This window comes from Delphinapterus leucas, chromosome 3, assembly GCF_059928025.1.
Source record: "Delphinapterus leucas isolate spDelLeu-1000000601 "Yukka" chromosome 3, BTC_Dleu_Yukka2, whole genome shotgun sequence".
Classification (NCBI taxonomy): domain Eukaryota; kingdom Metazoa; phylum Chordata; class Mammalia; order Artiodactyla; family Monodontidae; genus Delphinapterus; species Delphinapterus leucas.
Window position 1 is genome coordinate 34225412 of NC_143131.1, and position 22683 is coordinate 34248094.

Here is a 22683-nt window from a genome sequence, read left to right on the forward strand (position 1 = left end):
TTAGGAGAGATTATAAAGATGGATACATTGATTCAGAATTTAGCAGAATATATGTTTTTAGCAATGTTTATAGGTAACATTGCACAGTAGTAAGTGAAGGCCAAGGGACTTTTGGGAAATGAGCTGGAAGACAAAGGCTGTGTCTTTTTCATCTTCGTATTTCCATCCAGAACACTAGCCCAGTCCCTGGCACAGAGGAGGTGTTCAGTAAACTTTTATTTCATGACCTATCAAATGGACGAGTGAATAAGTAAATACAAGAAAGCCTCAGAGGAGACTGAGAAGGAGCATTAAAAATATGACAGAGTACTAAGAGAGAGTGATTTCTCATAAGGGAGAGAGTTTTAAGAATGTGGGTACAGTCAACATTTTGGGGTGTTGGATGATATAAAACTTAGACAGAGAGCAGGTGCACTGGATGACAGAACCAGGACTTGAAGAGATCTCAAGGGCGTGAAAATTAGAGTTAAATCTCATTGTTATTTACTAGGGATAAGTGGAAAATCCTAACTTAGGTTCATAAAATCAAATGCATAAGTAGTAGACATAGAGGACCTGATTTAATTGCATTCCTGGGGTTTAAGTGTAAGCTGAAAGTTCAATGTAAATTAATACTAGAGCCTGCCTGCCAGGGTGTGTAATTAGGCACTGCTAATAAAAATATCCAGCATGAAAATATGGGGATAATAATACCTTAGTATATATCACAGGTACAGTTTGGGACAGTGCATTTCAAGAGAAACAATTATAAAACTAGAGTATGTGCAGGGAACAACAAGCAAAGTAAAGAAAAGTCTGGAAGTCACGTCATTCACTTGAAGATGGGTGAGGGAAGTTGGCATGTCCCAACTTCATACTGAACAGGAACTAATCTTATTCTGTGTAGTCAGGTCTAGATCAAAGGGCAAAACCACAGAAATGACAGACTGAGAGACTCCAACTCACTTTGAGAAGGAATTTTCTGTAATTAGGCCTGTCTCTCAATGGAATTAGCTATTAGTGGGAAAAACAGTTTATTTATTTATTTATTGAACTAATACTTTAAGGGCATCTACCAATGTTTCTAAGATACATATCCTTTGGCAGTAGACCAGTGATAGATGACTACTACCCTATTGGAGTTTACATTTTAGATTCATTTATTTATCGAGTGTTTATTGGGCTCATGCTGTGTGTTAGACTTGTCCTGTGCCTCAGGGATATAGTGAGAAATGTCTCCGTTCTCATGGCCTTGATTGTCTGTGGGTGAAGAAGATATTAAACATATAAATATATAAATATACATAAAATCATAGACTAGAGGATCATTTGTCGTATGTAGCCAGATGAATTCTAAACAGGAGAAACTAACGAGGGGAACTAATATAGTTTGGTGAGGTCTAGAATGGTCGTTCTAAGGATGGGCAGACTGTGGGTAAACACGGAGGGAACAGTACATGCAACGTTGTGTTCAAGGTTGGAGAGAAGGCCAGAGTCACTGGAGCAAGGTCAACAGGGAGATGAGTTTGGTGAGGGCAGTGGTCAGCCCAGGCAAGCCTTATGAGTCTCTGTAAGAACTGGTTTTATTCTGAGTGCAGTGGGAAGCCACTGAACAATTTTAATGAGGATAGTGATATAATAAAACAGAATACATTAAAGGAAAAGGAGTTCTTTGGATTCTGTGTGAAGAATGCATTAGAGAAGGGAAAACTGGATGTGGAGAGAATAGGAGCCTATTGCCTCAGTTTCGATGAGAGGTAATGGTGCTTTGGAAGAGGATGGAGGCCGTGGAGATGGAGAGGAATGGTTGAATTCCAAGTGCATTTCAGAGCAGGCTTAATAGTAACTGAGGACCTGATCTGAATTGCACTGATTTTACGTGAGGAGTTAGGATGAGGAGGATTTCAAGAACATTTCTCAAGATGCTAGCTGCTATAACTGGCTGCACTCTGAGAGGAGGCCCTTGGAGAAGCTCCATGTTTGGGGGTGATGGGGAGATTGACCGTGGATATGAGTCCTCTTTGGACAGGTGACATTTGTTTGGATGAATCAAAGTCAGCAGATCAGTGTGTGTCCTATGGATAGGCCCATTATATTCCTTGGTGTTCAAGAGCTCTGTCTCCCTTCCGCTTTCCCCTTTATATCTAGGATGGAGGGAAAATATGAAGCTCCCTCCCTCCTTTTTGTCAACAGAAAACCGTGTGCCACTGATTTTTCAAGGCTTTTTTTTTTTTTATTTGAAGGAATTCAGATAGAAGCCTTGTTATCTGTGTTGATTCAAATTCGAGCTTTAGAAATGCTGTTTTTCAGACTATCTGTGGGTTTTTACCCATGGCTTTTTTTTTTTTTTTTTTTGCAGTACGTGGGCCTCTCACTGTTGTGGCCTCTCCCATTGCGGAGCACAGGCTCCGGACGCGCAGGCTCAGCTGCCATGGCTCACGGGCCCAGCCGCTCCGCGGCATGTGGGATCTTCCCGGACCGGGGCACGAACCCATGTCCCCTGCATCGGCAGGCGGACTCTCAACCACTGCGCCACCAGGGAAGCCCTTACCCATGGCTTTGTAGTCCTCATTCGTTGTTAGTACTGAGGGTGACTTCAGATGCCTCTTCCTGTAATTAAGATGGTTTCTAGAGGTTTGATTGCTTGTTAGCAATCTGAGAGAATGCATTGAAATGTATGTCGCAGATATTTCTCCCACTGAATTATATCGTATGAATCTCCTATGAGAAATTGAGAAATCACCTAGAAGTTGTTAAACAGCAGAGTTTTTTGATAATATTGGTGACAGATATGAGAGAGAAGACCATTAAGTCAGGGAAGATAAGATAAGCATTCCTAAGAAAGTATACTTCAGCAGCTGTAATTAAGTGCCAAAATGTCTTTCAAATAAACACTTACATTAGGAGAGAGGAAAGAGCCATCAAATAGAATGACACTGTTTCATCATTCTCCTTCATCCACAATACCAAGTCACTTTTCTTTATATATATCAAGTCGTTTTTCTTGATCCACTACTTCTACACTTAATCCAACAATTTAGTTTACCACCTTATTTTAACACATTATCTGATATGTGGGCTCTTGAAATAAGGTCTTTGGTCTCCTCTCCCTTCTGCCTTCCTGCACTCTATCATCAAAGTAAATCTGCAAAAATGCTTCTTTCATAATACCTATCTTGGGTTCAAAATCTTCCACTCGGTCCACATGTTATGATGGTAAAAAATCCCATCTCCTTTGGCTGATGGTTAAAAAATTGCAAGGACTCAACCAGTCCTAGCAACTGTATTTCCCCCCATTCACTGTAAGCGCACTGAAGTGTTCCCACCTCAGCGTTTATGTTGTTCGCCCCTTCTGGAATGCCTAACTCCTCCCTGACTTTGCCCTTCTTTCAATCCTAACACTGACCTCCACCTCTAGAAACACCCCTAGGACACTTGATCCTTACAGACTCTGCATTTCTTGCCACTTGCTTCTTTATATCATCATGAACTTTCTACATGTATATGTCCAAGACTTTGTATCTGGGTGTTACTCTCCTCTACTGCAAGAGAACCCCCCTTCTGATGCTTTCCCACCCCAGTTCTCAGCAACCCTCTCCGGAGTGCCCCCCGAATGCCTGGCTTGAGGTCAGTGGCATCATTGAGGTCATCTATATTTAGATTCAAGGCATTTTCCAGTGAGGAAGGAGACAGGCTAATTTGAAAGTCTAGTTTTGGAAGTAGGAATGAAGAAAGACAGCTTTTGCCAAATGCTCTAGGAAGCATACTGTGCAATAAAATGTAAGACATTTTTATCTCTTCTCTCTTTCTCTGTCTCAACTTTTAGAACGAATTTCCCCATTTCTTGAACTGACTTACATTTTCTGGTTTCTTCCAGAACCTGCTTCCTCATTCAGTCTTTTCATAACCCTTAAGCATTTGCCCTTTCACTATCTAAGACTCTTTTTCTCTCCCAAATCATCTGAACAAAAGTATTTATTTCATTGTCTAACCTTTTCTCTCTTTTCAATTATAACACTTGATTTCCTTTTTATTTATTTATTCCTTAAGCTTGGTTTTTATTCATTTGTATTTTCTTGCTGAGTCAAGAGAGACTTCCCCTTCTCTTTCCTTCCCCCTAAATAGTTCATCACTAAAGGCATTGACAATTCTATACAGAGGACATCTTGCATTCAGAGCAGTACCACAGAGCAGTAGCCTCTTTTTATTCCTTGTGTTCCTGGCCAGTTATAACTTCGTGTACATTTTAATATCGTCTGACTGTTTATTTGGAATTGAAGATTAGGTTTTATAATAAATTACTTTAGAGTAATTGGTTTTGCATTCAAATATGCTATCCTACCTACCATATTACCTACTATTTACATATGAGCTCGATTACTGTTTTTAAATGGCTTTGAACTATCTAATAAGCAATAAATGCTTTTCTTTGTCTTTGCCTTTAAAGTTCTACCATTTAAATCTCTTGTGTCTAAAGGAAAATGTTGCAGTAGCTTATCCACATGATATGCAGTAAACAGTGCTGTCAGATACAGCTAGAGGATGGGGACTGTTGTTATTTTTTAAATAAATGGATGTCTTTCCTAGCCACATAATCTCCTCAACTCCTTCTCAGATGAAGTAGTAGTTTCCTTCCTTTTGATTAAAATAAGTTCTTGTTTGAACAGTCCTAATCTTGTGGACTCTATTTACTCAGCATTATAATAGGGAGGAATAAACTCAGAACAGTTGTCCAAATGGGAACTCTATCTGTCCTGGGAGAGGAAGTGGGGAGTGAGGTGCATAACATTTAGGTGAGTATTTTTCCTGTCAGTACTTGGTGGGTAATTTATCCCTGACTGGGACCAGAAAAGTCAAAACCCTTCTACTCCCAAAGATTCCCAGGATGCAAATGAAATATTCATTCATGTGAAAAATGCTACTTTTTTTTTTTAAGGCATGGTTTGAAATTGTGCTTCCATTTCTATTTCTATTTTTTTTCGTCCTTCCTGTCCAGTATTCACTCTACTTAGATCTTGAATGTATATTGCTGTAGCTTGCAGGGACTTTGGCTTTTTTAGCTGAGTAGCATGGATTCTCATTTAAAACAGGACAGGCTTGAAGGTTTTCATATATTTTGGCATTCCATATTGCACCTTGTCTTAGCTTGCTGTATTTTCAGGAACTGAGTAAAATGAAAACAATAACAGTACTAATAATAGTTTATTAAACACTTAATGCATGTAAGGCACTGTCCCAGAAATTATCTATAAATTACCTTAACACATCTTTGCAATAATCCTATGATGTAGGTACTATTGTTTTAATATCCATTTTCAGTTGAGGAAACCAAGACACAAAACTATTAAGCAATTTTGCTCAAGGTAGCTCAGATCCACCTGGGGGAGCCATGATTAAAATTGGACTCTATTTCTCATTATTTTAGTGCTACTTCATAATAAAATCATAGTGACAGAAATAAGAATATTTTTATGACGTGGCAACGTTGTTTGACTAGACAGAAGATAGAATTGATCTTCCAAATTTAGTTAGCTTGATTTCTGTAGTCCCTAAAATGCTTGATGAGGTCAGGAAGTGGGATTCTTTACTGGATGCTAAAATTCCATGCCCCAACTTTATCCAAGAATATCAGGGCTTCAATGGAGACATCATGCAGATACTTGAGAGAGAGTAATTCTTTTACTTTACTGAGAATACAGTATCCAGAAGAGAATCTAGTGGCAGGGTATTAGGGAGTCAGTAGGAAAGTTTGTTGTGAGAAGGGGAGTTTTGGGGAGAGGACAATGAAATGTTTTATATTAAGCCCATGGTGAAAGGATCATGCTGATTGCAGTGTCATTGGTCATTGTTCTCCAGTGAAAATCATTCTTGAAACTCAGAAGTAGTCTTATTCCTTGCTTGTGATACTTGCCATTATTTCATGGGTTTGAAAATACCAACTTTGGAAGTTCAAGCCCTACGTGGGTTACATATTTCTTTTTAGGATCATATGCATTCATGACAACTGCAATGAAGTGATGGAAGCATACGTCCAAGGACAAGGTCATTCCTGTGTGTGAATAATAAAGAGGAATGGGAATAAATAGTTAGAATAGCACTTGGGCTTTTAATATAGAATAGCCTTGCTCTAAATTATGCACTAGGGCTTCCCTGGTGGCGCAGTGTTTGAGAGTCCGCCTGCCGATGCAGAGGACACGGGTTCGTGCCCCGGTCCGGGAGGATCCCACATGCCGCGGAGCGGCTAGGCCCGTGAGCCATGGCCGCTGAGCCTGCGTGTCTGGAGCCTGTGCTCCACAACGGGAGAGGCCACAACAGTGAGAGGCCCGCGTACAGCAAAAAAAAAAAAAAAAATGTTTAAATTATGCACTAAACAAGAAACATGACTTTCCTTCAGAATCTAATGAATGAGACTATATAGAACAATATTTAAAACCAATATTTAAAAAACACTTAAATGTCCCTAAATTGTCATAATTACCGTTTAATATAATTCTGGTATTTTCCTTAATCCAGGTCATCCTACTCTCTCTTTATGGTGAGAAACCTCCAGATTATGCTCACACCCTGAGGGAATGTGATGTGTTAACTGGATACTCCTTCCTCTGTCCTTTACACTTATTATGTTATTTAATTCTCACAGCAACACTTCATTACAATTGAGACCTAGAGAAATTAAATAATTGGCCTCGGGCTACATAGCTAGTGAGCGGATTTGAGTTTTGGCAGTTCTACTCAGAGCCCAGGCTCTTAATCACTACCAATGTGCTCCTTTAGTTCTGTTAACTTGTTCTGGAGCAGAGTTCCAACGATCTCAGTATAACAGTGTCAGGAACAAACTCCCATCACTCCACAGAACAAAACAAAGAGAATACACCATCTTGTAAAAAGATTTCACTAAAAAGATCACTTGTACATTCCAGATAACTTCAGATGGCTTGTGAATCAGGTGAATTGCACCCTTCAGCTAACTCCCTCAGCTTGGCTTTCTCAATATTAAATCACAGCTGGATTATTTTTACAATCTGTTCCTTAGGGGATGGGGGCACATTTCAAACATATTTGAACAAAAGAATTTTTAAGCAAGTATAATTGCCTCTTTTGATAGGAAATAATGATGGAAATTAAATATTTTGAGTGCCCCTTAAAAGTATCAGTGTGTCACTAGGGGCTAGCCTATTATTTATTTCAGTTAATCTTTCCAAAGAATGTGTGAAGTAATTATTATTATCTCCATTTGGCAGATGAGAAAACTGAGATTCAAGAAAGCTTACTAACTTTCCTAAGGCCACAAAAGGCAAAGCCGGATTATAAACCCAGATTTTTTGGTATTCAGAATCCACATCTATCATTTTAGGGTGCCCAAAGTTTCTTCTGTTGGATGCAGAATATGGTTTTTAATTTTAGGGATAGATTTGCATTAAGCTACCCACACTCTTGTATTCAAAGATGTGGGCTTGGGAAAGATGCCTTCCCCTAAGGATCTCTGCAAGAAAATGAATGTGGCAGAGGAGTGAGGGCTTGGAGATTTCTAGAATGGCGTCTAGATGGATAGTGGTGCATTCACTGAGGATTTGACTTGCTTGAAAAACTGACTGACTGCAAAGGAATTTAATGAGTCCAATTTGGGAAATATTATGTTTGAAGTGACATTGGAACATACTGACACAGCTGGCTGGTAGGCAATTGGGAAGGGAGCTCAGGAGTGAAGTTTGGGCTTAAATTGGGAGCACACAGTGTACAGTTGAAGATTTGAGTTAGTGAGAGGATGAGATCTCCCGGGTTGAATATGTACAAAGAACAGAGGACCAAAGATAGAATTCTGTGAATTGCCAAAGCGCTGGGAGCTGAGAAGGTAGAGTCAGTGAAGGAGCCTGTAGAGCACTCTTGGAGCTAGGAGACCTTTCCAGGGGCCAGTGCCTGTGAAGAAAAAGCCGGGGAGACTTTCAAGTAGAAAGGAGCTGTCACTCATATACAACAATAAAGGTAATTGAAGATGATGAAAGCTGAAAAAGGGTCACATGATAAAAAATTATATAGTAAGGCATGAGGGATACATTTTAAAAAAATAATGTGTTTTATTAATGGAGTTTCTAGACAGTGTTTTCAAATCACAGACAAAGCTATTTTTTCACTGTAGACCAACCTAACTATTACAAGCAATAGAAATCATACTGAAAAGAGAAAACCTGCTGGGAGATAATTAGGCATGCAGCACATAATCATTTGAGATGAGGTGAGTCTCCCGGCAAGCTTGAGGAACTGTGTGGAAGCCTGTGTGGTTGGAGCAGAGTGAGTGAAGAGGAGAGCTGCAGAAGATGGAGTCAGAGAGAGAACCATGAGGGTAGAGAGCATGGGTCCTGAGAGATTACTGTGCAGACTAGGATGCCAATCTGAATGGGATGGGAAACTTCAGTGGGATCTGAGCAGAGTAATGGCATGATCTGACATATGCTTTCGCAGAATCACATCCAGATGCTACGTTGGGAATAAAGTAGGGCAGACTAGCGGCAAAAAATGGGAGGACCACTTCAGAGACTATTGGGATCCAAGAGGGACATGATAGTGGCTTGGGCCAGAGTGGTAGTGGAACATGCGATGATAAGAAGTCAGACGGCCGATGTATTTTGAAGGCTAAGCCCACAGAGAAAACATCAGAATAGGAAATGGGAACTATAGACACACCGCTTTCTTTCCTAAGATTTTTTTTTTCCCCCTGTAAAAAGTAGCTGGTTGGAGGTGGAAGCAGGGTTGAGATGAATTGTTTTCCAGGCTGGGAGAAATCAGAGCATGTTTGTGTGATAATGAGAAAGCTGTAGCAGTAAGGAGAAAGTTAAAATGGGCTAATTGGCAGCGTGATGTCCTCGAATAGATGAGAAGGCAAGGGAGGCAGCTACGCCAATGGGAAAAAATGGCTCACTTCTACTCATTACTCTGGACTCTGACCAGGTAGGTCCCGAACTTTGCATGTACGGATGTCTTTTTAACATGAACGATTTTCAACGACTGTCTATGTTAGCTTTGTACTTTGAGTACTCATGGATGAAGAAAACAAAATTATGACTGTGTTGCTAATTATAACAGCTGTAAAGTTCCATTGAAGAAGAGTCCAGTTATGTGAGAGGCATCGTTTTTGTTCAATCTAGCCCCAATGTTTGGTGCATACATAGACCACCATATCATTGGAAACCAAAGATTCATGCCTACCGCCCACTGCATGGCCCCTCGTTTTCTGAACATGCCCGGGCGCTTCTGCATGTGCAGTCTCCTTCAGGATGCCCTTGTATCTAACACATCCTTCAGGGTGTAGCACAGCTCCTGTTCCACAAATTATTTTCAGTCACAGGCTTCACCCTTTCTTTGCATTCCAGAAATTAATTTCTTCCTGTCCTTTACCTGTATTCTGTTTGTATACCTCTGGACCCTTAAATACTTTAAATCTGTGTCCTATGCAAACACATACTTGTCTACGCATCTTCTCTCTTCTATTACCTGAGATTATTTCAGCCTGAAATGATGTCTTGTTCATTTGGTTTCCCAGCAATGGACAGTTCAGTATTGAATGGAATGGAAATACTTGAAAACTGGATTTATTTTGTGGCATTCCAGGGGATGGAGTTAGTATCAGTGGGCAAAATTAAGAATACGATTTTGGCTTAATCAACGGAAAGACATTATAACATTTTGACATCTCAAAAATGGGAAAGACTATTATTTAAAAAACAAGTTCCAGGTAACTGAAAATAACAGACCCCAGTCAGTTCTTCTCCCGACTACCATTTAAGCTTGGAGCGCTATACCAAGTGTATAATATATAGCATCACATTTAGTCTTTACACTAGTCCCACAAATGAGGAATTTTAATCATCCCCATTTTACTTTAAATGGTTAAGCAACTTGCCTCAGTACACAGCTTATAGGTGACAGTGCTGGTATTGGAACTCAAGTCTGTGTGATGCCCAGGTCTAGATATTTGACTCAGATGCCTCGCTGTGTGTGGGGGGGATTCCCACATTGGGTAGGATGTAGGAATAGATAAACCTCTGAGGTTATAAAGGAATATACAGTTCTAGGAAAATGCAAATTAGGTAGACTCCTATGCTTTTATGATAGTTTAGCAAGCCTGATTTCCAAAAGAGAGCCAAGAGATAGAACCTAGTCTATCCATAGTGACGTGCCAAGATAATCTTTCACTTCGTTCATCTGCATTTATTCTTAGGTCCAAGTTATCCCTGATTCAGAATGAGGACAGGTCCACAGTCTTTGCTAACCGCATTATGATAGGATAAACACTGAGTGGGGCTTGGGGAGCTTAGAAGACCTCTGCCAATGTTGAGGACGCTCTAGCTCTTTGAGCACTGGACACAACTCATAGACGCTGTCATTAATATTACCAGAATTCTCAGCATGTGCCTGCAGTAGGCAATTAATTTTATCTCCTCTCTCCTTCATCCTCTTCGAGTCCACACATACCTTAAGATACTTTCTAGAGTAGAAATAACATAAAGATATCATTTTTATTTGATACTGTGTCATCTATGAATATAAGAAAAAATACTGTATATTTATATGGTGAGCCATGGATCCAATCCTTCACAAAAGGCAAGTGCCATGTTTTTAAAAACGTTATATTTTGGATGTTTTGTTCAAGAAAACATGCATTTAAATGCATACAGTGGAACTAGAATAAAGAATGTTGAATAGAGAAATATCATTTATGCACTTTCTCATCATATTTCAAGATGTTTACTCTTTCAGCAAATAATCTGACTTGACATTTAGAATCTTGGAGCACGGAGAGAGGAATTAGCACCCCAGCCTTTTGTGCTTCTGCTGGCTACTTTGACAGTCCAGTCAGGATAAACGAAGAAAGCTTTATTCAAGTGAACATCAACTTCACTTTTCATTGAACTATGACCTTAAAAAACCAATCTTTTAACTTCCTTCAGGGAGCCCTGTGACTGACTGCCTTGTCAGCAAGCTACTTTTCCTGAACCTAAGTTATTTCCTTTCCTACAGAGAAAAATTGCTGTTATCACTTCCAACCCTTTCAGTAATGGCCATTTTCATGTATAGTTTACCCTTTCAAAAAAAAAAAAATGCATGTCTTTTCCTTTTTGCTTATTTGCTAAAAAATTGTTTATCCTAAAGAAAAATGTAAGGATATAAGCACATTTCATGGTCTGTGGAAAAATCAGCATTTGCAGAGATTTCTGATCCAAGAGACAGCTAAAAGTTCTCTAAAACACCTATTTTAAGACATTCATTTCAATTATCTAAACATAAGAAAAACATGGTCTGGTTAAAGCCAGCATCACCCAAGTTACTTCCCAATTTATCTCATTACCTTTTTTTTTTTTTTTTCAGTTTCTATTCTGCATACTTTTCTCTAACATTTAACACTGGGGCTACATCTGTCTTGTTTGACATAACCCCAGCCTTGGCTTTTGAGACCTGGTGCAACCCGATTTCTCCTCTTACTGATTTTTCTCACCCTTTTTCCCTAGCTCCTCTCTCACCTCTTCTGGCCCTTTAAATTTTTTATCCTCAGCAACCTGCTCTGTTTCTACATATTCTAACTGGACATTCTCACATCCACTCGCCTAGCCTCAAGCCTTGTCTACTCACTGATTGTTCCCACATTTAACCTAGACTTCTCTCTTGAACTCCTGCCCAAATACCTCCTAGATGTCCCACAGTTCACCTCCAGCTTAACATGTCCCAAACTGCACCCAGTATCTTCCTCTCAGCCAGATCTTCCTGTTCTCCTTATCTCATGAATACTTTCATGCACCCAGACACCCAAGCTTAAAATCACTGAGTAATTCTCCTCTGAAAGATTTCTCCTATCTGTCCCTCCTCTTCCTTCCCGATGCTGTAAACTTAGTTCAGGCACTAACCAATTCTCCCCCAGGTGATCACACCTGTTTCCTAACTCCCTGGTTTCTTATCCTTGTCTACCTTGATATCAGAGACTTATTATGAAAATGACATTTGGTGTAACATCTTTTTGCTTTAAAACCTTTGATATTCCCTATTTCATATACAGGAAAACCCCAAACCCCTTCACAGACAATTTAAAGCTATCTGCAGTGTAGACTCAAGTGACTCTGCTGGGCCCATCTTTTACCGTCACCCCACCCCAAAGGCATGTGTGCTAAATTCAGCATAATGTCTATATCTTTTTGTCATTGCACATGCCATTATTATCTCTACTTGAGAGGTTTTCCTCTATTTTCTTTTCCCTACCTAATGACTGATGCCATTCATTTTTCAAGAGCCCCACCACATGCCATCTCTTCTTTGACGTCTACCCTGGCTTCTGCAGGAGCACGTCCTCCGTCTGCTCTTAGAGCCCTTAGCCTACCTTCCCACTAGCATCAGGATGCCCAATTGTAAACATTACACAACAGTGAAGGACTCTTAAAGAGCAGGGCATATGTCTCCTTCTCGCATTACAAAAGTCTATCATTATGTCTGATTTGTGATAAACTTTTAGTTCTTATTTATTTGTTACAGAAATGGAATTAATAGGTAATAATGAAAAATCTTAAGAATGGCCCACCTGATTCCAAATATCTGTCCTAAATATTTATGGTTACTCCATATTTTCTTTCTTCCAAAGATCTTTGTTCACTTCTAATCTATAACAAGCTATCAGTGGGGCACCTGGGATTGGCAACTAGGACCCAAGACTGAGGACAGAGAAAGAATTCAATAACTTCGCTGACAGACACTGGAGTCAGAGCCAACATTCTTAAGAGATGATGGGTGTGGCCAGCAGCTACCAGCCTCAATCCGCTACATTATAAAACTGGGAGCTAGAGAGAGAGGTGGTAAATCTAAGGGTCATTAGAGTACAGTGTGTGTGAGATGAGAGGCAATTCCCTCCCCTTCCCATGGGGAATGGAAATGCGGGTACCCGGTCTTTCTCCCTAAAACCTCCTTAGGGGTTCTAAGAGAATTATTCACAAAGGCTGTTGTATCCTTTGGTTCCCTATTTGAGCATTTCTGAGGAAAAGGACTTGTGAATTTATCATGGGAGCAGGGGAGATGAGTATTAGTGAGAGCGGGACTATAGGGGGGCAGTGTTAAGCTGGGGGCACCCGGTTTAATGGCCAAGACAGGAGATGTCTGTGGGCCAAGTGGATGCTACTTAGAATGTAACTGAGGTTGTTTCACGCCAGTTCCAATACAGTTTTCCCACCACACTCCAGCTGCAGAAGACTGTGGAGTATATGGCCAGTGACAAGAGCTGAGGGGCTTGAATGGCTGAGATGGATTTCCAACTTCCCAAATCATTGGGGCTCAAAGGACTCCTACCTCTAGTCCCCAGAGACAGCCAGAATCTGGAGGCCTGCCTCCAGAGGGCATAAATGGCCAGGCTGTGTCCACAGAAGCAGCACTTACCAAGAGAGAGACATTATGGTGGTGGCCTGTTCGCACGATGCTCTTCTCGTTCCCTGACTTACCTCTCAGCTCGACACCCTGGAAGGGGAATCCTAGAAGAGGGATACAAGGTGGTGGTGCCCTGAAGCAGCCCTCCAGACAGGCAGGGCACCAGTTCATGCTTGTACTGGGTAAAGTGGAGGAGGGCAGAAGGTGAAGATCAACTCATGTTTAATGACTGGCTGGACTGAGGTTTAATATCTGAAAACAACTGGAAAATTATGGAGCTGCCTCAGTTGCCTGAGCAGATCCACTACCCAGCAGAGAATTAATACTTGATATAGTACAATTGGAAAGAATGATTTAGAAACACAAAGGCTTTATATTTCTTGTTGAGTGAACACTGCTTTATAAATTAGGTTCATGTGGAAACCCACTTAAATTCAGAGACACTCTGCACAGAAAGAACAAAATTCAACCTCAAACCACTATCAAAGCAAAACTTCCATTACTGATTTATCCCTGAATCTGACAGGTAACACCATTCACTAATGTCCCTAGTGGGCCCTCTGGGGATCAGAATGTGGTCAGAGGTTCCCATGGAGGACACGCAGAGATGAAGTCTTGCTCTGACCCAAAGGGGCTCACAGGATAAAGATTAAGTGAAGATATATGGCAGCTCCTACTCAGATCACAGTTTAGAATGGGTACCTAAGCACTTTCAGGATGATCTGGAACTTTCTGGAACCACTGAGAACTCTGCTGATTAGCATATCAGGAGATATTCACTATACTGTAGAAGCCAGCCATGTTTGGAAATAGCTGATATGTTTGTTCTTCTCTCAAGAGCAGGAGTGCAAAGTATTTCATGATGCTACAGAATATTAACAGTAATTTCTCCCAAAATTCTTCTGAGGGAAGACTAGGCCATCCTTGAACTCCTTCTAATTCTCTCTCTGTTACCTCAACTCTTGCACCTCCATTGTATACATACATATTGCATAACGTAGACTCTGTTCCTGCCAGTCCTTTACCAGTCTATTTTCTGACCAATTTCTTGCTTTCTCGGATCATTTTCCCATAATGCCTCTGAAAATCTGAGGCACTCTGCTGTAATAGAATTCCTTGCATCATATAATATTAGTCTTTCAGGTATTGGATTACCCATACACCTGTTTGTAGAGGTCTTTGCTTTTTCAACTTCCTCCCTGAAAGATGTCTCTTCTCCTCTTGAATCTTTTGTGTTCCAGCCAATTCCCCGTTATCTCCCTCTTCTCTGGGACTCAATTTCCCTGAACTTCAGCATTCTCTTTAGCCAGCTTTCCCTGGAAGCCTATTTTACTACTCCTGGGGGCATCCTTGACAACATATAAGCAACAGCCACAGAAATGTGTACGAGAAACCACAATAACTGTCAAAGTTCAGCTTCAGAAGGTTTCATACATACGGGTTCTGTTGATGCTAGAAGGAACCAAGTAATCAGAGGTAGGCAGCCATGAGAATTAGCTAAAATGCACTAACATTTTCAATAGTAACATATGGTTACAGATAGTAGAGTATACACATAGTAACAACACAGTCATTTTAATCCTTAACTCTGTGTGACGTCACATTTTGTGTTTTAATGTAGGACCACAAAACAACCCAATAAGAAATCGAGCAAAGACTGTTTCTAATGATAAGCAGTGAGTCTGGCCTCCCTCAATTTTTAAATGGGCCCAAGTAATTTAAAAACCAGAATTACTGGACAGAAGTAGTCTGGGCAGCCCTGATATACCTTGTGTGGTAAGGATAGGTGAATTTTGGTGCGGCAATTACAGTGGCTCTTTTTTACATCCTGGAAGTCCAATTTTACACATCCGCTTCCATCGGGGACTCTGGGATTGCAATAAACGGTATGAGATACGCTTTATTACACGGTGATGGAAGTAATCACGGAATACTCTTATGCTTTGCAGATGCTTGCAACTTCTTCCCTTTTGATGTAAAATATAACATGAAGTCTTTGCATTAAAATCAGAGGTATAAAATTTGCTAGCATCTGTAAATATTTTATTCTTTAGGTAGTCCCTGGTCCTGAAAATAAAAGGTAGGGAACGTTGACTGAATTTCAGAAATCACCTCCATCCAAGAAGAAACCACCCAGTTTCCTTATCATAACAGCTCCCCCTGCTGCTTCAAAGTGAAGGTTTCGTGATTGTTTGCCGTTTTCCTTTCATTCTTTGAGGGACTCTGGAAACATGGCTGGAAAACATTATCCTCAACTGAACCGTAGCCAGGAAAGTCTCAGGAGGGAATTCTTTCCTGACATAAAATTAAACCTGGCTTCAGCATATCTTTGGGGGGAAAAAGGAGGAAAACTTACTGTTGATGTTTCTTGGCTTGGCTTTCTTTCTGTTCTTAAAGCAACATTATTTTTAAAATCTGTAACAAAACCTGTCAACTGCCAAGTCAGCCCAAGCCTCCCAGCCTCTCTCAGCTCAGCTCTCTCCATCTTGCCCTCTTCCGTTGCCTCACTCCACACAAACTTGGCAAAATTTATCCATAAACAGATGCCTTTTAACTCACCGATGTTAGGAGCAGTGGCTCTCTCTCTGCCGTGGAAGGGAACCTGGTGCCGAAAGTCCCACGGAGTCCCAGGTGGCACCGACGTGGAGTGCCCAGACCTCCAGGTGACTTGTCTTTCAGCCCTGCCCCATCGATAGCTGTCTCACGACTTCAGAGGTGGCTCAGGAACAATTGGCCGCAGGCAATATATTTTCAGGTCCAACTGGATGCACTGCTTACTGAGAGTGGAAAATCTGGAAGCTGTGGTTGGAGAAGGCCTTTGCCTCTCTGTGCCTGTGGTAGATGGTGTGATGAACATTATCGTGTGACCTGATGCCACTGGTGGGGAGATGCCAAGTTATTCACCCAAGGGGCAGATGTTTTTAGAATCATTGACTTTAAAAAAAAAAAGAATTGCCTCCATCAGGGCTCTGATGCTCTGGTGGATGAAAGAGATCTTGCATCTCAAGATTAGCCCATTTTGAGCTTATTTTTATGTATGGTGTTAGGGAGTGATCTAATCTCATACTTTTACATGTAGCTGTCCAGTTTTCCCAGCAGCACTTATTGAAGAGGCTGTCCTTTCTCCACTGTACATTCCTGCCTCCTTTATCAAAGATAAGGTGACCATATGTGTGTGGGTTTATCTCTGGGCTTTCTATCCTATTCCATTGATCTATCTTTCTGTTTTTGTGCCAGTACCATACTGTCTTGATTGCTGTAGCTTTGTAGTATAGTCTGAAGTCAGGGAGCCTGATTCCTCCAGCTCCGTTTTTCATTCTCAAGATTGCTTTGGCTGTTTGGGGTCTTTTGTGTTTCCATACAAATTGTGAAATTTTTTGTTCTAGCTCTGTGAAAAATGCCAGTGGTAGTTTGATAGGGATTGCACTGAATCTGTAGATTGCTTTGGGTAGTAGAGTCATTTTCACAATGTTGATTCTTCCAATCCAAGAACATGGTATATCTCTCCATCTGTTTATATCATCTTTAATTTCTTTCATCAGTGTCTTATAATTTTCTGCATACAGGTCTTTTGTCTCCTTAGGTAGGTTTATTCCTAGATATTATTTAAAGACCTAAATGTAAGGCCAGAAACTATCAAACTCTTAGAGGAAAACATAGGCAGAACACTCTATGACATAAATCACAGCAAGATCCTTTGTGACCCACCTCCTAGAGAAATGGAAATAAAAACAAAAATAAACAAATGGGACCTAATGAAACTTCAAAGCTTTTGCACAGCAAAAGAAACCATAAACAAGATGAAAAGACAACCCTCAGAATGGGAGAAAATATTTGCAAATGAAGCAACTGACAAAGGATTAATCTCCAAAATTTACAAGCAGCTCATGCAGCTCAATAACAAAAAGACAAACAACCCAATCCAAAAATGGGCAGAAGACCTAAATAGACATTTCTCCAAAGAAGATATACAGACTGCCAACAAACACATGAAAGGATGCTCAACATCATTAATCATTAGAGAAATGCAAATCAAAACTACAATGAGATATCATCTCACACCAGTCAGAATGGCCATCATCAAAAAATCTAGAAACAATAAATGCTGGAGAGGGTGTGGAGAAAAGGGAACACTCTGCACTGCTGGTGGGAATGTGAATTGGTACAGCCACTATGGAGAACAGTATGGAGGTTCCTTAAAAAACTACAAATAGTACTACCATATGACCCAGCAATCCCACTACTGGGCATATACCCTGAGGAAAACATAATTCAAAAAGAGTCATGTACCAAAATGTTCATTGCAGCTCTATTTACAACAGCCCAGAGATGGAAACAACCTAAGTGTCCATCATCAGATGAATGGATAAAGAAGATGTGGCACATGTATACAATGGAATATTACTCAGCCATAAAAAGAAATGAAATTGAGCTATTTGTAATGAGGTGGATAGGTCTAGAGTCTGTCATACAGAGTGAAGTAAGTCAGAAAGAGAAAGACAAATACTGTATGCTAACACATATATATGGAATTTAAGGAAAAAAATTTCATGAAGAACCTAGGGGTTAGACAGGAAAAAAGACACAGACCTACTAGAGAATGGACTTGTGGATATGGGGAGGGGGAAGGGTAAGCTGTGACAAAGCGAGAGAGAGGCATGGACATATATACACTACCAAACGTAAGGTAGATAGCTAGTGGGAAGCAGCCTCATAGCACAGGGAGATCAGCCCAGTGCTTTGTGACCACCTGGAGGGGTGGGATAGGGAGGGTGGGAGGGAGGGAGATGCAAGAGGGAAGAGATATGGGAACATATGTATATGTATAACTGATTCACTTTGTTATAAAGCAGAAACTAACACACCATTGTAAAGCAATTATACTCCAATAAAGATGTAAAAAAAAAAAATTAAATAAATAAATAATAATAAAAAGAAAAAACAATAAAAATAAAAAGATTAGCCCAGACATACTAACTAAACCAGTGCTGGCCTGGGGTCGCTCTTTTCTCTGGCATGACCTTCCTTTCTATTCCCATCAAAAACAATGACTTAGAAAGTTTGTCTATGGTGTGAGAGGATTACAGCAAGTACATTAACACCTGTCAGAAGTTTTGTACAATAGCACACAGCATGATCATTACAGGTTCAGGAATGTTCAGGCATTGGTGTCTGGCTCTGAATCTACTACTCTCATTAAAATGCATTTGTAGGATAATAGAATGCTGTGTTTGGCATTATCTAGTTAAACTGTACTCTGTGTAGACCAGGGAACAGTATATGACACACTCCATGTACTCTGTAGGGAAAGGGGCAGAGATGGGGTGCTAGGATGCTAACACACTGAGAACTTGCCTGTGTGGTCTGGTTTAAGACCTAATTGTTTTCCTTGCTTAAGAATTTCTCCTTCAACTGGCCTATATAAAAGGCTGCTTTTTGGAGGTGAAGGTATTCTCCATCTGAGGCATTCATTTAAAATTTAAATATTTCAGAACAGGATAGTAAAGTAACATTTTACAGTGAGCTGTGTTTTTAGAGGAAACAGCTAGGCAGTTGCCTAGCTAGGCCCTGAGGACAGGATGACATTGTGAAGTGGTTCTCTGAAGAAGGTGAGTTGAAGCAGAAGGGTCAGGACAGAGGCAGTGGGTGTCACCTGGGAGGGTCTGGGAGGGCCTGGGGGGGATCACAGGTGGGGACACCTGGGCATCTTGGGGACAAAATGAGAGCACTGTGAGCTGGGGCTTGGTCAATAGGGATGGAAATTGTGGGATCTTGTGAAGAGAGAGGTGCAAGGAGAGTAGGCTCTAAAGACAAATCCGACTTCTCTTTCATAGTTTTCTGAGGCCTAACCTGAGAATTGGTCCTGCGTCCCTCAATGTCCAGACACTTACAAAGTGATTTCATTGTTTTGCATCCTAACAGGTGACTTTCCTCTTCATCTGCTTGATCAGGTCTTAGAATAGGGAGTTGGGTTCTGGAAGAGAGGGCACAGTTCATTCCAGCTGTCGCAACTTTAGCCTGCCTGTCATCATCTCCTTCCTGGATAGGAGCAGTATTATTCTCCTCTCCACTCCCCCTGTTCCAGATTCATCTCATCCAAAGGCAACGCTGATGGTGTCACGAGCCTACTAAAAGATATTAAATGTTTATATTTGGTCAACTGAATGATTTCTCACCTGTAGTAGATAGATTTATTGTTACCAACTATTTAGCCCTCTTTCCTGAGAGAGGACCATACATCCTCTTTCATGGCAATGTGACTTTTAGTGCTTCCTGTGTTGGAGGGGTATCTTTTGCTCTGTTAATGTCAGGGTTGGCCATATGATTTATTTTTGCCAATAGAATATAAGCAGATATGACATATGGCTTGTTTCTGGCAGAAGCTTCAAAAGCCGTCATATGTTTCGGCCAGTCCTTTGCCTTGGGAAACCAGGTTTCCCAAGCAGGAGCAGATCCTTCAGTCTGAGTCGAAGAATAAGATGAGAAGACACATGATATGGAGTCATAGCAGCCACCAGCAGGGAACACAGATGAGAAACAAATGTCTGTTGCTGTAAGCCACTGAGATTTGGGGGTTGCTTGGTACAATAGCAGAATTAACTCATATAAATCCATTCCACAATTTATCCTCAACCTACTTTTCTAGACTTACATGGCATTACAACAGCACATGTACCCTACACTCCAGCCAATCTAGAAGAATTTCCATTCCCCAGCCTCTGTGTTTCTTTTATTATTCTCCTAGCTCAAATTGCCTGTCCCCAATCTTCAACAAATCTCACTTTAGAGAATCTTCCAGCTAGCTCTAAATCTAACTCACCTACAAAATCTTTCTGAATGTCTTGGTTTGAAATGATTTTTCCCTTCTCTGAATTCCCACGAGCATTCATGGTTATGCTACCTATCACTCCATTCGTTAATAATAAAAAGCACTATTTATAGAGCATGTACTACATACCAGGGATAGCTGTACATATATGTGTATCTATGAATACCAGATGTTGGTTTTTACCATCTGTGTTTGTAGACACTAAGACGGGGTAAAAACAAAAAGGCTTGGGCTTCCCTGGTGGCGCAGTGGTTGAGAATCTGCCTGCTAATGCAGGGGACACGGGTTCGAGCCCTGGTCTGGGAGGATCCCACATGCTGCGGAGCAACTAGGCCCGTGAGCCACAACTACTGAGCCTGCGCGTCTGGAGCCTGTGCTCCGCAACAAGAGAGGCCGCGATAGTGAAAGGCCCGCGCACCGCGATGAAGAGTGGACCCCGCTTGCCACAACTAGAGAAAGCCCTCGCACAGAAACGAAGACCCAACACAGCAAAAATAAATAAATTAATTAATAAACTCCTACCCCCAACATCTTCTAAAAAAAAAAAAAAGGGGCTTATTGTGGGTGAAAAACCTGTAAAGATAAAAGGGGAGAAAGTAGTAGAAAGTGGCAAGAGTCTTCCTACCACAGTGATCATCTGACACCTGTGGAAGAAGACAGGGAGGACGGAAGCTTGGGTAGAAAGAGTTTCGAGCTGCAATGCAATTCCAAGAAATGTTCTGCCAAGTCAGTGGGAGTCTTTAAACCAAAGTCATCTTTGGGAGGAAGGGGTCTCATATCTCAAATGACCTGCAATTGTTCCCCTATCATGCTTGGCCATTAGCTGGGAGCAGCCTTGTGGGAATCTATTATAGTGGATCCCAAACAACAAGAGCTGGGGTTGTCCATCAGTGATGTTCCCACAGCATAAAAGATGAACAGTTCTTTATCATGGCCATCACATCAACATTAGCTTATTGAATCTTCACAAAAACCCTATGAGGTTAGGACTGGTATCATTTTTGCTTTAAAGTAAGGACACTGAGGCCTAGAGAGGTTAAGTGACTTTATTGCCATCACCCAGCTAGTAATGGGCTGGAGCCTGAGCTTGTCCTCTAAGCTATCATTGTAAGCGCACGAATGAGTTAAATGCACTTTGGTGTTGCCTGTGAGAAGGTGGAAACCTGAGCGGGCAGTGATCAATGCCACTCTTGTTCTTGTTGGATCCAGAAATGCACAAGCCTCCCTCCAGTTTTCATGACACACAAGCTCTTCCCCTATCTGTGGGTCAAGGAATAGAACCAGATGTTTCTGATAAAATATTATGAAATATTTTATGAATAAAACAGCTCCATAGAAGTGCTTCCTAAAACCCTAAGGAAACAGGGTTCTCAGATGCTTTATCCTATAATTCTTTTTTTTCTTTTTAAGAGAAGGAGGTTGAGAATAGGGTGGTTGATCAGAAGAACAAGGTTTCAGAACTCTGAGCAGGGTTGGAGAAGAGGTCCAAGAGAATACAGAGAGCCTTATGGGGTAAGAGACTGGAAATGTGGAAGAGCTGGCAGGCCCCGGCTCCTTGAGACCACAGGCATAGGGCACCCCGAGGGGCAGGATGGCAGGGACCGACCATTTAAGGCATAACCACCTGGTGGTCAGGCTGGCTTGAATTAGGGAAGAGCACGGAGCCTGTAGGGCGGCTGAAGTTTCTGTTACCTGGAGACGTTACTTCCACAGAGCTGATAAAACTAGCTCTTGGATTTGGGGTTGCTGCCACTCTGAGAGCTACTGAAAAAAGTCCTTGGGCCAATGACAGCAACAGCATAGAGTGGTAATAATGAAGACACTCACCAATAACTTGCTTAAAAACCCGCAAAGGTCAATGCCATACTCAAACTAAAGAGAGCCACCCACCGGCTGCAAGTTGGCAGACGAGACCAAAATGGGGAGAAAAGGAAACAAGACCGCCCTGCGAAGGTATGGTGGGCGGAGCCACGGCTGCATGAAACCTCGCGAGAAAAACAGTACCTCACTCTGGAAGGGCAAAGAGGAGCAAAGTGATGAAGAAAAGGTGAGGAAGGCAAAGTCTGCTCTTTGTTGTTATGAGAGGAGGTACACCATTCCTGGAAAATACCAGGTCCAGGGGTGGCGTGAATGGAGCAAAGTCCTATTCCAATTCCCAGCTCCAAAAATGTGCTCCATTTACTGTATTGTCCTCAGATATTAACCTGATGAGAGCAGATACTACACTTGATCGTAGCCAAAAGGCCGGGAAGCGATTCTTTCCTGTAATTCCTGAGCCATTATTCCAGTCCTATTTCCTGCTGCATCTAATCAATGATGTGTTGTTATAGTAAGCCTATTGTTTTAGTCTTCTGAATCCATATCTTTTTTTCTCCTGAGATTAATTTTTTTCTTTCTTGTTATGTTTCCCATTATTGAGAAGTTGTGAATGGTCTTGCTGAGAAAAGCTGATAAGGACTGACTCAGATAGATAGTTGGTA

The 22683-nt window shown here is 41.2% G+C and overlaps 1 pseudogene; it reads right to left on the bottom strand.

Annotated features, from left to right (window-relative positions):
- Nucleotides 1–22286: 22286 nt before the first annotated feature.
- Nucleotides 22287–22459, bottom strand: LOC115801647 (U2 spliceosomal RNA; annotated as a pseudogene).
- Nucleotides 22460–22683: the final 224 nt, after the last annotated feature.